Source organism: Macaca nemestrina, chromosome 5 (genome assembly GCF_043159975.1).
Source record: "Macaca nemestrina isolate mMacNem1 chromosome 5, mMacNem.hap1, whole genome shotgun sequence".
In the NCBI taxonomy this organism is placed as follows: Eukaryota; Metazoa; Chordata; class Mammalia; order Primates; family Cercopithecidae; genus Macaca; species Macaca nemestrina.
Window position 1 is genome coordinate 153,885,759 of NC_092129.1, and position 13,947 is coordinate 153,899,705.

Here is a 13,947-nt window from a genome sequence, read left to right on the forward strand (position 1 = left end):
AAATATAAATTTATATTCAGATTCTAATTTTAATAGGGAAGTAAGAAGTTACAGCTCAGTGCATATAAAGTTGAGACAGATGGAGACATCTCAGCCCCACCTCTCTGGAGGAGGAAAGATGATTGGGAAGGGAGCACAGGTCAGCGTGGGAAGAGGGTCATAGTGGACACGGGGGTGGGTTGGGCTCCCCACCTCCTCACATTATGCCTACAGGAATACAGACACATTCAGGTGCATTTGCAGAAAGAAAGTCAGGATTCTTGAAGTCACAAAGGGAAGGTGTGAACAAATCTTGCCTCTCAGTCCCACACAAGGCAGTTGTCTCACACTATAGAAAAAAATATTAATGGAGAAATTCCTATCTGTCATAGTGAGGGGTAGCACTTTAAACAGCCCATCGCATGCTCAATACATCCAACTCGAAGAAACCCCATAGCACAGCTGCATCCACTGTTCCCCTGACACCCCACATACATCAGGCCCCCCAGGGTCTCATTTTTACAAGCCGTGAGAGACACATCAGAATGCTGGGCACAGTTGCTGCCTGTGGTAGAACAAAAACAGGACCTGGTCAGAGCCCAGAGGAGATTTGGCTAGAGGAGAAGTTTGGGGTTGGGTAAGCTCTCCCACTGGATCCCGACCACAATATCCCAAGGATCTCAGGGATCAGCCCACTTCATACTTACTTGCAGCTTGAGAGTAGATCACTCTGTTTCTATCTGTGGGAAGAAAATGTCCTGTGAGAGGCCAAAAGGGAGTCAGGGCCATAAGGCCCTATAGCATACCCCCTAGTCTTTGATCCCAGAGAATTTTCCAGAAAAGTGTAACTGCAGATCCAGGACAGGATCAGGAAACATGAGGAAAGCAGGTGTGGGTCCTGGACCAACTGCCCTCCTGAGGTCTGTCCTCAGCAGGGACCTTCCCCTGCGACTTGTGACTGCTGGGATCAGGTCCCCATCATCACAATCATCGAGGTGATAAATCTGTCCTTCCTTGTCACAGGTGCTTTACAAAACAGTAAGTGCTGGCACAAAGGCCCAGGCTGGGTTGGCCCATGAGTGTGCTTCCCAGTAACCAGGCAGGGCACACTTCTACCTGGGGCTAGGAACCCCCAGTGAGACAAGAAAACTCAGACCCCACTCCTCACCCCTTCCCCACTTGAGCTCTTCTTCCTCCACATCACAGCAGCGACCCCAGCTCCAGTGACTACAGCTCCAAGGAGAACCAGGCCAGCAACGATGCCCACGATGGGGATGGTGGACTGGGAAGACGGCTTTGGGAAAAAAGGGGAAGGTGAGGATCCCTGATGCCCAGCCCCCAGCCCTGACCCTGCTGCTGCTGAAGGTCTCCAGAGAGGCTCCTGCTTTCCCTAAGAGACATGACCGCCCCCCTCTCCCCTTCCAGGCTCATCTCCTGCCTTACTACATCTCAGGGTGAGGGGCTTGGGCAATGCTTCATGCTGTACATGGCACGTATATCTCTGTTCCTCTCCAGAAGGCACACCACAGCTGCCCACTTCTGGAAGGTTCCATTCCCTGCGGGCCTGGTCTCTACAAGCTCCATGTCCTGAGTCTGGCCCTCCCCATCCCACTGCCAGGTCAGTGTGATCTCCACAGGGTAGAAGCCCAGGGCCCAGCACCTCAGGGTGGCCTTATAGTCAGAGATGGAATCGTGGGTCACATGTGTCTTGGGGGTGAGTCTGACGTGAAGAGTCAGAAAATTCAGGCACTTTGCATCTCTTATGGGACACTCCAGCAGCACGCATGTGGCCCTCCTGAGAATGGACAGGACACCTGGGGTGGGGAAGGGAGCACACGACCCAGATACCAGCTTGGACACAGGCACCTGGGAGAATCTCCTATTCCGTGGAAAATTCTAGTCCCTGAAGAGGGAACAGTGACTTCTGGTCCTGACCTGAGGGGAGGCTGAGGGACTCAGAGGAGCTGGACTCAGCCCCCTACACATATTGAATGTGAAGCAGAGAACAAGGCCTGAGAGGAAAAGTTACGGGGCCCAAGGCTGCTGCCGGTGTCAAAGGGAACCACTCATCAGTATTCCAGGGATTGTCTTCCCTTCATTCCCTCAGAGATGTCATCCCTTAATTGTATCAGAGAGCAGAGTAGACCCTCAAAGTCATTCTCTGGTACAGGATCTGGAAAGAAACCCAGGAGGATTCCTCTCCCTCAGGACCAGAGGGAGTTAGACATTCTAGTGTTGGTCTCATTTTCCTTCTCTTCTTGTGGGAGCCCAGCCCGGGAGATCTACAGGCGATCAGGGAGGCGTCCCGTGCCCCGTGATACCCACGCGCTGCAGCGTCTCCTTCCCGTTCTCCTGGTGTCTGCGGAGCCACCCCACGCACATGCCCTCCAGGTAGGCCCTGACCTGCTTTGCAAATTCCTCTGCCTCCCACTTGCGCGTGTCAGCTGCGGTCCAGGAGCACAAGCCCCGGTTAAGTGCGATGTAATCCTTGCCATCTTTGGCGTGCTGTTCATAACCGCGGAGGAAGTGCCCTTCCAGCCCCAAGTCTCACCCATACTTTATCTGGAGTGTGTTAGACCCTGGCCCCGCCTCCACGGTCAGCCCCGCCCACCAAGCCCCGCCCCCGCCCCGACCGACCCGCGGGGATTTTGGCCTAAACTGAAAATGAAACCCGGTAAAGGCGCCTGGGGCTCTACCCGGTCGAGGATCTGGGCTGGTCCCACAGCCTCGGGGTGGATCTCGGGGCCGGAGACTCGGGGGGATCCGGGCGGTCCGTGCGCATGGGGAAGGGTCGTGACCTGTGCTCCGGGCCGGGGTCACTCATGGGCCTCGCTCTGGTTGTAGTAGCGGAGCAGGGTCTGCAGGTTCACTCTGTCAGTCTGTGCGTGGACCTTGGCGTTCCGTGTGCTCCGGTCCCAATACTCCGGCCGCTCCTGCTCCACCCATGGCGCCGGCGGCTCCATCCTCGGACTCGCCGCGTCGCTGTCGAACCGCACGAACTGCGTGTCGTCCACGTAGCCCACTGCAATGAAGCGGGGCCCCCGCGGCCGGGCCGGGACAAGGCGGTGCTGAAATACCTCATGGAGTGGGAACCTGGGGGCGCGGAGGGGCTGAGACCCTCTCGATCCTCCTCCTGGCGCGGCTCCCCGGGTCCTGCGCCCCAGCTGCGCGGGCCCCTCGCTCCTCTTGGCAGAGGCCATTTCCCTCTGGATCCCGCACTCACCCTCCCAGGTCTCGGTCAGGGCCGGGGTACCCGAGAGCAGTAGGAGGAGGGTTCGGGACGCCATGACCCCCTCCTTGGGGTCTGGGGAGAATCAGTCCCAATGGGTTCGCGGGGAATTCAGAACAGGGAATCCAGGAAGAAGGACCCTACATAGGTTGGGAGAGGGAGAAGAGAAACGCTGCGGAGATGGGGAATCCCCAACGCTGGGCCTCCCCAATCAATACTCAGCCTTTGGGGCCTGAGACTCTGAGAGCCACGCCGGGGGCTATGGGACTTCGCCCTGACCGCGCTCCTCCTGTGCCAAGCCTCTGTCTCAATGTCTCCCTCAGTCTTGGCCCAAGAACTGTCTGAGAAACCAGGGAGAACCCCTCGTCATGGGCTCCATCTCTCTTCACTTTTCATCCCGGAATCCCCATCCCAGAACTGGGCTTCCTGCCTCCCACTCCTTACCTGTTCCCCTGGACTCTTCTAGAAGAAAACTCACCCCAGGGAGCTTGGCGCCAGAGAGTGAGCTCCTCCTGGGAATAGAGGTGTAGAGATAGGTTTTTTTTTTTTTTCTTTAAACCCGGAAAAGTTGTGCCTGAGTGCATGAGATAGAATAGAGACCAGTTTGCTCTGTTTATTAACTACAGTGAGTAGCAGAATCTTGGTAACCCCTGAATGATCAGGAATCTAATCGGTAAAAAATGTGACTTTGGCCCTTTGATATATAAATATGTCTAAAAGGGTTACAACAGGACTCACAAAGCTCCTAAGTTTCACTTTCCCAGAGAATGTATCTGTGACTCCTGCTTGTTGTATTTTACATTTACCTTCATTCCATAGCCCTGAGTTACTGGGTGAGTCTAAGACATCGCCTCAATACAAAGAAGCACACTGTGTTACTGTATGTTACAACCAGGAGCTGGTACAGACTATTCACCTCACAGTTCAAGTGTTCAATGCAGTCACAGTCCCGCTCACCAGTGCTCATGCACTGCCTGCTTTTTGGAAGTATTCACATCTAAGTGATGTGTATATCTTATAGGAACACTTGGTATTTTTAAAACCTGATTAATTAAAAAAAAAAAATTCATTTCTAGGCAGTCCCAAATACAGTATTAAAGGCCAACTGCAAAGAAGGAACATTAAGTATTTTTTAAACTTTATTAACATAAAAAACATTAGTTTTAGGCAGTCCTAAATTAGGTATTAAAGGCCAACTGCAAAGAACACTCAGCAAGTCTCTGTTGATGGATGTATTAAAAATCTATAAAACAGTGTATTTAAACGTAAGAATCCTACTGCTTTCCAATTCCTTCCCTCTGCTCCTTTTCCTAACCTCCTGCTTCTCCAGCCCTTCCCTGTGTCCCTTTCATCCCTCAGACCTTCCTCTCCCCTTAGTCCCCACCACCCTGTCACTCCTAAATTGTGGTTCTAGCACTGTCCCATTACCTGCTACGTGACTGTTCTCTCCACGGTGGTCCTACTACTGTGAATCAGAGTGTGTCACTTCCTCACATAAAACACTCCAGTGGCTCCACCTCTGTTTTGTGAAGCTTCTAGGATGTCAGGTACATGAGCATATGAGGGCATACCTGGTTCATCTTAGGCACTAAATTAATTTTTATTGACTGAATGAATGAAATATGAGTGTATTAATAGCATCACAGAAAGTTATGAAAAGTAAAACACTGACAAGTTTTTATTTTATGACAAGATTTTATTTTATGTAACTAGTATGCATGTCAATTCAATTCATTCCATGAGTCTGTTGAGCCTGTGTATGAATTTTATAAGATTGCATAACAAATTATCACAAACATTGACTTGAAACACCCAATTATTGTTGATTTAGTTATTTTTAGAGACAGAGTCTCCCTCTGTCATGCGGGGTGCAGTAGACTCACATGACCATGGCTCACTGCAGCCTCAAACTCCTGGGCTCGAGGGATCTTCCTGCCTCAGTCTTCAGAATAGCTAGGACTGCAGGCAAGTGACACCACGCCCAACTAATTAAAAAGAAATTGTAGGGATGAGTGTCTCACTATTTTATCTCAGCTAGTCTCAAACTCCTGGCTGCAACAGATCCTCCTGTGTCAGCTCCTCAAATGTTAGGATTACAGGAGTGTGCTACCACGCCTGGCCAAACAACACTCATTTATCTGTTTATAGTTCCTCAGTCAGAAATCTGGGCATGATGTGGATAAAATCTCTGTTCTGGGCTTCCCAAAACTGTGTTTTCATTTTGAATCCTCGTTCAGGCTCATACAGAGGTGGCAGAACGCAGTTTCTAGCAGTTGTAAGACTGAGGTCCCTGTTCTTCACTGACTGTCACTGTAGAGAACAGGGAGGGCTGTGCTCAATTCCTGGTGCCCACAAGCATTTTTTCTTATGCAGCCCCTTCATTTTCAAAGCCCACAGTGGAGGAAACCCTTCATGCTGGATCCCTCTCACACTGTGAATCTCTACGCTCAGGAAGAACCTAGTCCTTTAATGGGCTCAGCTGATTAGGACAGTCCAAGCAGGATAAACCCAGCCTAAAGTCAACTAATTGAGGCCCTTAATTATATCTGCTAAATCCCTTCACAGCAGCACCTGCACTAGAGTTGTTCGAATAACTGGAGGAGGTGAATGGCCAGGAGCTGGTTGTTGAGGCCATAATAGAATCAGTCTAGCAACGGTTGGATCTTCCTTTTGTGTTTCATTGTGACACAGTTGGAAATTGAAGTTCAAGTAAAGTGATCATTGTGAATGGTAATAAAATACGTCCTCTTCAGTCATGGAAATTCTCCTTACCTTTTAAAACTAAATTACATGTTTGTATCTTATAATTAATTTAGGCCAGGTGTGATGGCTCACGCCTGCAATCCTAGCACTGTGGAAGGCAGAGGAAGTCAGAATTTGTTGACTCCAGAAGTTCAAGATCAGCCTGGGCAAAACCCCCATCTCCACAAAAAAATTAGAAAATTAGTCAGGCATGGTGGTTCATGCCTGTAGTCCCAGCTACTCAGGAGGCTGAGATCAGAGGGTCCCTTGAGCCCAGGAATTGGACACTGCAGTGCATGGTGATCATGCCACCGCACTCCAGCCTGGGTTACAGAGTGAGACCTTGTCTCAAAAATAATAATGATGATGACGATACATTTGGAGTAAATGCAATTTAACGTGTAATAAAACATCCTCTCTTGTGAAAATGTATTATTTATTTACGATTGAGTAACAAATTATGTAACATTTAGCTCAAAACAACAAATATTCATCATCTCCCACAGTTTCCAATGGTTGGGAATCCAGGAGAAGTTTCCCTGAGTGCTTCTGGCTCAGGACCTCTCACAAGATTGCAGTCCAGTTGTCAGTCAAGGGCTGCATCATCTGAGGGCTTCACTGGGGTTGAGGATTCACAAGAAAGATGGATCAGTCACATGGCTGTTGGAAAAGGCCTAGTTCCTTGTTATCTAGTCCCAGAAGGCCTCAGTTCTCAGTCACATGGACCTTCCTGCAGGGCTGCTTATGGCACAGCAGCTGGATTCCCCCAGAGCTCATGATCCCAGAGACAGAGAGAGAGAGAAGGTGGAAGCTGCAGTGAGTTTTATGTTTTACACCCAAAGACGCAAACTGTTATGTCAGCATTATTCTATAAGTTAGAAGTTGTATTAGTCCATTCTCACACTGCTATAAAGAAATACCTGAGATTGGGTGATTTATAAAGGAAAGAGATTTAACTGACTCACAGTTCTGCATTGCTGAGGAGCCTGCCCCAGGAAACTTAGAGCCATGGCAGAAGTGGAAGCAAACATGTCCTTCTTCACATGGTGGCAGGAGAGAGAAATGCAGAATGAAGCAGGGAAATGTCCCTTATAGAACCATCACATCTCATGAGAATTCCCTCAGTATCATGAGAACAGTATGGGGGAACTGTCCCCATGATCCAATCACCTCCCATGTGGTTCCTCCCCCAACAGATAGGGATTACAATTCGAATGACAATTCAAGATGAGATTTGGGTGGGAACACAGAGCCAGTCCATATCAGAAGTGCCTCATTAAGTCCAAGCCACACTCAAGAGGGGGAATTAAGCTGCACCTCTGGAAGGGATGAGTATCAAACGATTTGAATATATGTTAAAAGCAAAATTAAAACTATTGTTTCTGGTTTTTCAAAATCAAAGGCTTCTTTTATCTAATTATTTTTCATTAACTCTTTAAGCTTGTCTTTTAATTTAATTTTATTTTAAGTTCCAGGGTATATGTGCAGGATGTGCAGGTTTGTTACATAGGTAAACGTGTGCCATGGTGGTTTGCTGCACCTATCAACTCTTCACCTAGGCATTAACCCTGGCATGCATTAGCTGTTTTTGCTAATGATCCTCCCAACCACTGCCCTCTCCCAACAGGCCCCAGTGTGTGTTGTTCCTCTTGCTGTGTCCATGTGTTCTCATTGCTCAGTTCCCAATTATGAAAGAGAACATGTGTTGTTTGGTTTTCTGTTCCTGTGTGAGTTTGCTGAGGATAATGGCTTCCAGCTCATCCATATCCCTGAAAAGGACTTGATCTCATTCCTTTTTATGGCTGCATAATATTCCATGGTATATATGTACCATATTTTCTTTATCCAGTCCATCATTGATGGGCATTTGGGTTGATTCCATGTCTTCGCTGAAGACTATTCACTATTCACTATTCCACTGTGAATAGTGCTGCAATGAGTGTAAACATGCATATATCTTTATAATAGAATGATTTATATTCCTTTGGGTATATATCCGGTATTGGGATTGCTGGGTCAAATGGTATTTCTGGTTCTAAATCTTTCAGGAATCACCACACTGTCTTCCACAATGGATTAACCGATTTACTTTTGCTCTACCAGTGTAAAAGCATTCCTATTTCTCCGCAACCTCGCCAGCATCTGTTGTTTCTTGACTTTTTAATAATTGCCATTCTGACTGGCATGAGATGGTATCTCATTTGTGGTTTTGATTTGCATTTCTGTAATGATCTGTGATGTTGACCTTTTTTTCACATTTTTGTTGGGCACATGTGCGTCTGCTTCTGAGAAGTGTCTGTTCAGGTCCTTTGTCCACTTTTTAATGAAGTTTTTTTTTCGTGTAAATTTGCTTAAGTTCTTTGTAGATTCTGAATATTAGACCTTTGTCAGATGAGTAGATTGCACAAATTTTCTCCCATTCCGTAGGATGTCTGTTTGCTCTCATGATAGTTTCTTTTGCTATGCAGAAGCTCTTTTGTTTGATTAGATCCCATTTGTCAATTTTTGCTTTTGTGGCAGATGCTTTTGGCGATCTCATCATAAAATCTTTGCCCATCCCTATGTCCGGAATGGTATTGCCTAGATTTTCTTCCAGGGTTTTTCTAGTTTTGGGTTTTACGTTTAAGTCTTTAATACATCTTGAGTTAACTTCTGTGTAAAATGTAAGGAAGGGGTCCAGTTTCAATTTTCTGCATATGGCTAGCCAGTTCTCCCAGTATCATTTAGTAAATAGGGAATCCTTTCCCCATTGCTTGTTTTTGTCAGGTTTGTTGAAGATCAAATGGTTGTAGATGTGCAGTCTCTTTTCTGAGTTCTCTATTCTGTCCCATTGGTTTATGTGCCTGTTTTTGTAACCTTGTAGTATAGTTTTAAGTCAGGTAGCCTGATGCCTCCAGCTTTTTCTTTTTGCTTAGGATTCTCCTGGCTATACAAGCTCTTTTTGGATCCACGTGAATCTCATACTTTATTCAGCACATCTAGCTTAACATGATGCCAATAACTTTGGTTTGATGCTGTAGCCCGAAATGGTTAGCTCGAATTGAGAGACAAGTTTGTTTGTTTGTTTGTTTTTTCCCCAAAAACTGGCTATTCGGTGTACATTCTATAATAAACTTAACATCTTTCGTTGTGGTAGTCGATGAGATGTGATAGAAGTGATTGGAACACCACTATGATTCTACATAGCACTCTATTATGTGCTTCCGAATTTTTTTTCTTTTTAGCAGTCCTATTCTGTTTTCCATTCATATTTGCTATTCCATCACTGGATATTCCTTTCTACTCCTTGCTTGTTTAATTTGTTTTGGTGAAGGAGGTGCATTTCCAATTCTGTAAAAGTTTAATTCAGTTTTATGTGTGGTAAATTGTAACATCAAATCCTTTGCCAGATTGAATTACCTTGCACAGCAAATTGAACATTGTATAATTGAAAATCTGGAGAGATGCCAGTGAGCCAAGGATGAAAAGGCCTATTTGCAACCAAGGACATTTTCATGGCATCCTGGTCCTCTCTGTCACGTGGCTCCTTACAGTTCTCTGTGGTTTTCTTCAAATGTAAGTAGTTCTTGTTAAGGATCCTTGTAGTGAACTTTGAAATTCTTTTTTGTTTCATTTCTATAAAAAACAGGTATATTTTAATTTGGAAAACTCTGTTTAGGAATTACAATCAAGTAACTAGCAGGGTGCCCAGCACTGGTGTAAAACACAGAACCTGTAAAGCTCCCCTGGGCTGCTGCCCATTCACTTTCCCCAGAAGGAGACTCCATCCTGAACCTGTGATTTTTATTCCTTTCTATTTCTTTAAAGATTTGTGCAATAAGTATACACACACACACACACACACACACACACACACACACACATATATATATGCCCAAATCAAATATCAGTTAGTTTTGCTGGTTTTTAAGCTTCCTGTACAGCAAATTCCTACTGCATTTATTCTCTCATGATGCACATTACCTATAGGAGTTATCTGTGGTGTGGGAGACTGTCATTCACTCATTTTTACTGCTGAAGGTTTACATTTTATGGTTATACCACAATTTCACTACTTTCCTATTGATGTATATGTGACTGATTCCACTTTTTGCCATATACATTAATGTGCCTGTCTCCTGTGCACATGGGTAAGAAAGCCCCCCAGAGTGGATGGTTTGGAATGGGTTGGTTGGATGATACGTTGTATGGACTTTAATCATACTAGATAATGATAATATGATTTCCAAAGTGATTGTGGCTACTTAAACTTTTACAATAAATGTGTAATACTTGATGATGTGTTCCGAAAACACTGCGTCGAAGGAATTGAGTTAAAAGTCACTGTCTTGGCAGTAGAATTACAGCAGGCATTTTCATTCAGACTCTGTTAATAACTTCCTGTTGTTTACTTGTTTCTTATATACCATGGCATTACACTCTTGGCATATAGATTCAGAAAATGCTTACTTATAGCACAATCACATAGGGTTATTTTTAGGAAAATTTCATAAGAAAAAGGAAAAAATGGAGGAAGGGAGGGAAAGAAGGAGGAATGGAAGGAAAAGTGAAAGAAGAAAAGAAGGAAGGGGAAGGAAAGGGAAGTGAGAAGGAGGGAGGGTGAGAGGTTGAATGGAAATAGAGAAGAAAAAGAGAGAGGGAGGGACAGAAGGAAGGAGAAAGGGAAGTAACAAAAGAGAGAAGAAACTAAAATAAAGAAAAGAATAGGTGTTGAGAAATTAGAAATCCGATGTATGGCCAATATTATCAAAATAGGAGAAAATAAAACAGGTGTAGTTAACCTCTATAGAATAATGGACATATAAGAGGGCTTCATGAGTTATCCACTGCTGTGTAACAAACTACCCCCAAATTTAGTGACTTAAAGCCATGAACATTGGCAAACTCAAAAGCATAATACAAATACCAGCAAAATGGTGCCAATGCAGATAGAAGTTGAATAAACAAAAGGATTTTACAAATTGTAGTAAGTAAGAGGACATAGGTATGCAGATAAAAATGATTTTGCAGTACAGATACTCCAAAAAGCAAGCTCCATCATGGGATTAAAGTTACAGCGTTTTATAGGGGACACATCTGTCAGAAGATATAGTGAGGGAGACAGGTTACCCTGAGAAAGGCAACAGAGCAAGATGCGAGTGTGACCCCCCCGTGATGGACAGAAGGAGAGAAGGTTTACTGGACATGTCCTAGACCACAGGCAATCTAAGGAGAGTTAAGCAAGGCCATAGAGGAGTCCTCAAGGTACAGTTTGTCATCAGAGGACTCCCCTGTCTCCCAGAAATGTCCTGCCTTAGCGTCACTGGTATGACCCGTCACTGGCTGGGAACAGCCCATGGGAAGCGGGGCCTCAGCACCAATGCTACTGAGGGTGTCACTGCACAGGAGCAGGGCCTTGGGAGATTACCCAGGAGTGTGACTCAAACCTTCTGCCCTGACCAGTCTGGGCCCTTTGAAATCAAGTCGTCTCTGGCTGAATTGCTGGATGATTCTGCTCACACTTACAATGAGGCAAGGGAAACCAGAAGGCCCCCAGGTGGATGTCTGGTTTCCGCACATACTTCTGCCCTCAGTGTGTGAAAGTAGCTGTGCCTCCTCCTGGGAATGAGGGTCTATTACCTGGGCCTGGAGAGGAGGAGAATCCTCTTTTCACCAGGTGGTCTCTGGGCACACACTGTCCAAACTTCTCTGGTGACAACCATCATGTGTAGTTCAGTGGGCTGTTTTTTGTTGCCTCTTAAAGGTACCCTCCTTGGAAATCAGGACCTCATACCCTGTTCAAAGATAAAACATGCAAAATACCTCATTGGGTGAATCTAAGGGATTGGACATGGAGCCAAACTTGCTTCTGCCTTTTGATTTCTGGACACACATGTTTTTCCAATTGAAAACACCACCATGGAGAGGTCTCTGATTCAAACAATGCACCATGTCTTGAAAGATGACACCCAGCTCTCAGAGTGCTTCCTCCAGGCTGGCACTGAGCTGTGCCTGTAGAAGACCTGTCCAGCATTCCTTGTGACTGGCAGCCTCTGGGTGGTGCAGATGGTGATAGGATTAGTGGAACCCACAGCCATGGAAACACTAAAACTTTCCCTGCCACGTGGGTCTTTCAGGCAGAAAATGGGCTAGGAGCACCGCCTGGCCTGCATGCCAAGAATGTCAACAGCACCTGGAGAGAGGTGCTGGCTGAGTGTCTGAGAGCAGGACATGAAAACACCCATGGACTAGGAGCCTATCCCTGTGAAGATGAACCTCTGGCCCTGGTGGTAGGTGTGCCCTCTGGGCCCTCTTGTGGAGCATGGTCTTGGTGGGCCTTCACCATGCCCAATTCTCTTAGTCTCATTATTCCATCCTCTACATGTTCTAGGGCAACTAAGACATGTCTACCTTGTTGAGATTCGGGAATCATTTTTTCTAGATTCACCCCAGCAGTGGGTTTACCTCCACTTATCAAAGTTCTGGGGTGTTTGATAAACCCATACCCTGAGAAAGTGCCTCCAAGCCAAAGGATTTTCATTCATCCAGCCTGACATTCTGACCCCTTGATCCAACACCCTCAAATTTCAGTCCCAGAAGTGCTCCCCGTGCTCCTATTGGGACACGCCGGCTGGTTCCTGCAAAGCTCCTGAGTGGGATTCCTGCTGCATCACAGGGACGAGGCTTCTGCAGCATCTGCCAGCATATGAAGTGGGAACCATTGCTAGAGAAGGTACATGCACAGAGGATCCTGGCAGCGCCAATTGGATGTTCTTGTTCTAATTTGCAGAGTCTCAGGTTTCCCTACCATGGCCCTGACTTTCCTATAACAGACCTGCATTGGCTGAGTGTCAACACCTCTGGAGCAATGTGGCCCTCATCGTGATTTCTTCAGCTACTATTCCATGGTATGTATCCTTTCGCTGCAGGAGATAAAGGCTTCTCCATGAGACATTGCAGAGGCTCTCACACGTAGCCAGTGACAGCTGTGAACAATTTTCAAGTTCTCAGTATCTTTTTATAGGGCATCAACACAGCTGGGAAGTAACCAGCCAACTCCACTGTCTTTGTAGGTTTCCCCCCAATTCTGTCATTATCGTGCAGGGCCTTTTATCACCCCACCTGCCATAGCTTCTTTTAACCAGGACCTCTCAGATTAGCACTGGTAAGACCCATAGCAGCTCACCTGCACCTTGTGCATCCCTGGTATGAAACTCACATGATTATGGTGTATTGTTTTGATCTGTTGTTGGATTTTGTTGCCAACATTTTCAATTGCTATTTTTTATTACTAACATTTAAATTTTTACTGTATTTTAAACTTGTAAAATTTACATATACTGAAATGATCAGATCTGTATCAAATTCATCAGTGAATTTTGACAAATACAGTCATATCACCCATGCCACTATCAAGATACACAAAATTCTCTTTTTTCTGCGTTCAGCTTAGCCCCCTTTCCCCAGCAGCCATTGATCTGATGACTATCATGGTAGAGTAGCTGTTCCTGTTTCAAATCTTAATACATGTCCACTCATCCCATATGGCCTCCCTCGTGTCTGGCTTTTTGCACTTGGTGTAATATCTATGTGGTCTACCCAGGTTGTTGCATGTATCAGTAGTTCATCCATTTTTAATACTGGTAGTATTCCATTGTATCATTGAGTCACAATTTTTTTGTACATTGTGGGGGTATTCCCGGTTTTTTATTGTTACAAATAAAGGAACTATGGACATTATTGTACAGGGATTCTTGGACATAATCTTTATTTCGCTTGAGTAAATACCTAGGAGTGGAAATGCTAGCCATAGAGTATTAGCTCATTTAGCTTTATTAGATGATATAAAACTGATTTTCAGAGTGGCTGTTTTATATTCTTATAGGCAATGGATGAGACTGTTTCACATCCTTGCCAACATTTATATTCATTAATCATTTAAATTTCAGCCATTCTAATAAGTGCTTAGTGGTTTCTCACTGCGGTTTTACTTGGCATTTTCCCCTGATGACTATGGG

The 13,947-nt window shown here is 45.6% G+C and overlaps 1 long non-coding RNA gene and 1 pseudogene across 6 annotated transcripts in view; one reads left to right on the plus strand and one right to left on the minus strand.

Moving 5' to 3' along the window:
- Positions 1-13,947, plus strand: part of LOC112424064 (uncharacterized) — a 35,696-nt gene that overhangs the window by 7,915 nt on the left and 13,834 nt on the right. The window contains exons 1-3 of one of the 2 annotated variants that reach the window (XR_011622977.1): positions 1,207-1,293; positions 1,495-12,219; positions 12,720-12,837. This is a non-coding gene — a long non-coding RNA (uncharacterized lncRNA). Of the gene's footprint in view, positions 1-1,185; positions 12,220-12,719; positions 12,838-13,947 lie in introns of those variants that run through there. The other variant, XR_011622978.1, reaches the window with a different exon arrangement.
- Positions 193-3,266, minus strand: LOC105466786 (HLA class I histocompatibility antigen, alpha chain G pseudogene; annotated as a pseudogene). 4 transcript variants are annotated; one of them, XR_011622971.1, is made up of 5 exons: positions 2,383-2,491; positions 1,640-1,793; positions 1,148-1,273; positions 687-719; positions 193-328 (listed from the first exon to the last, which is right to left on the minus strand). The product of XR_011622971.1 is annotated as an HLA class I histocompatibility antigen, alpha chain G pseudogene, transcript variant X2 (transcript). The 4 variants fall into 4 exon arrangements; XR_011622972.1 differs by having other exon boundaries at positions 1,640-1,774; positions 2,383-2,464; XR_011622973.1 differs by lacking the exon at positions 1,640-1,793 and having other exon boundaries at positions 2,383-2,506.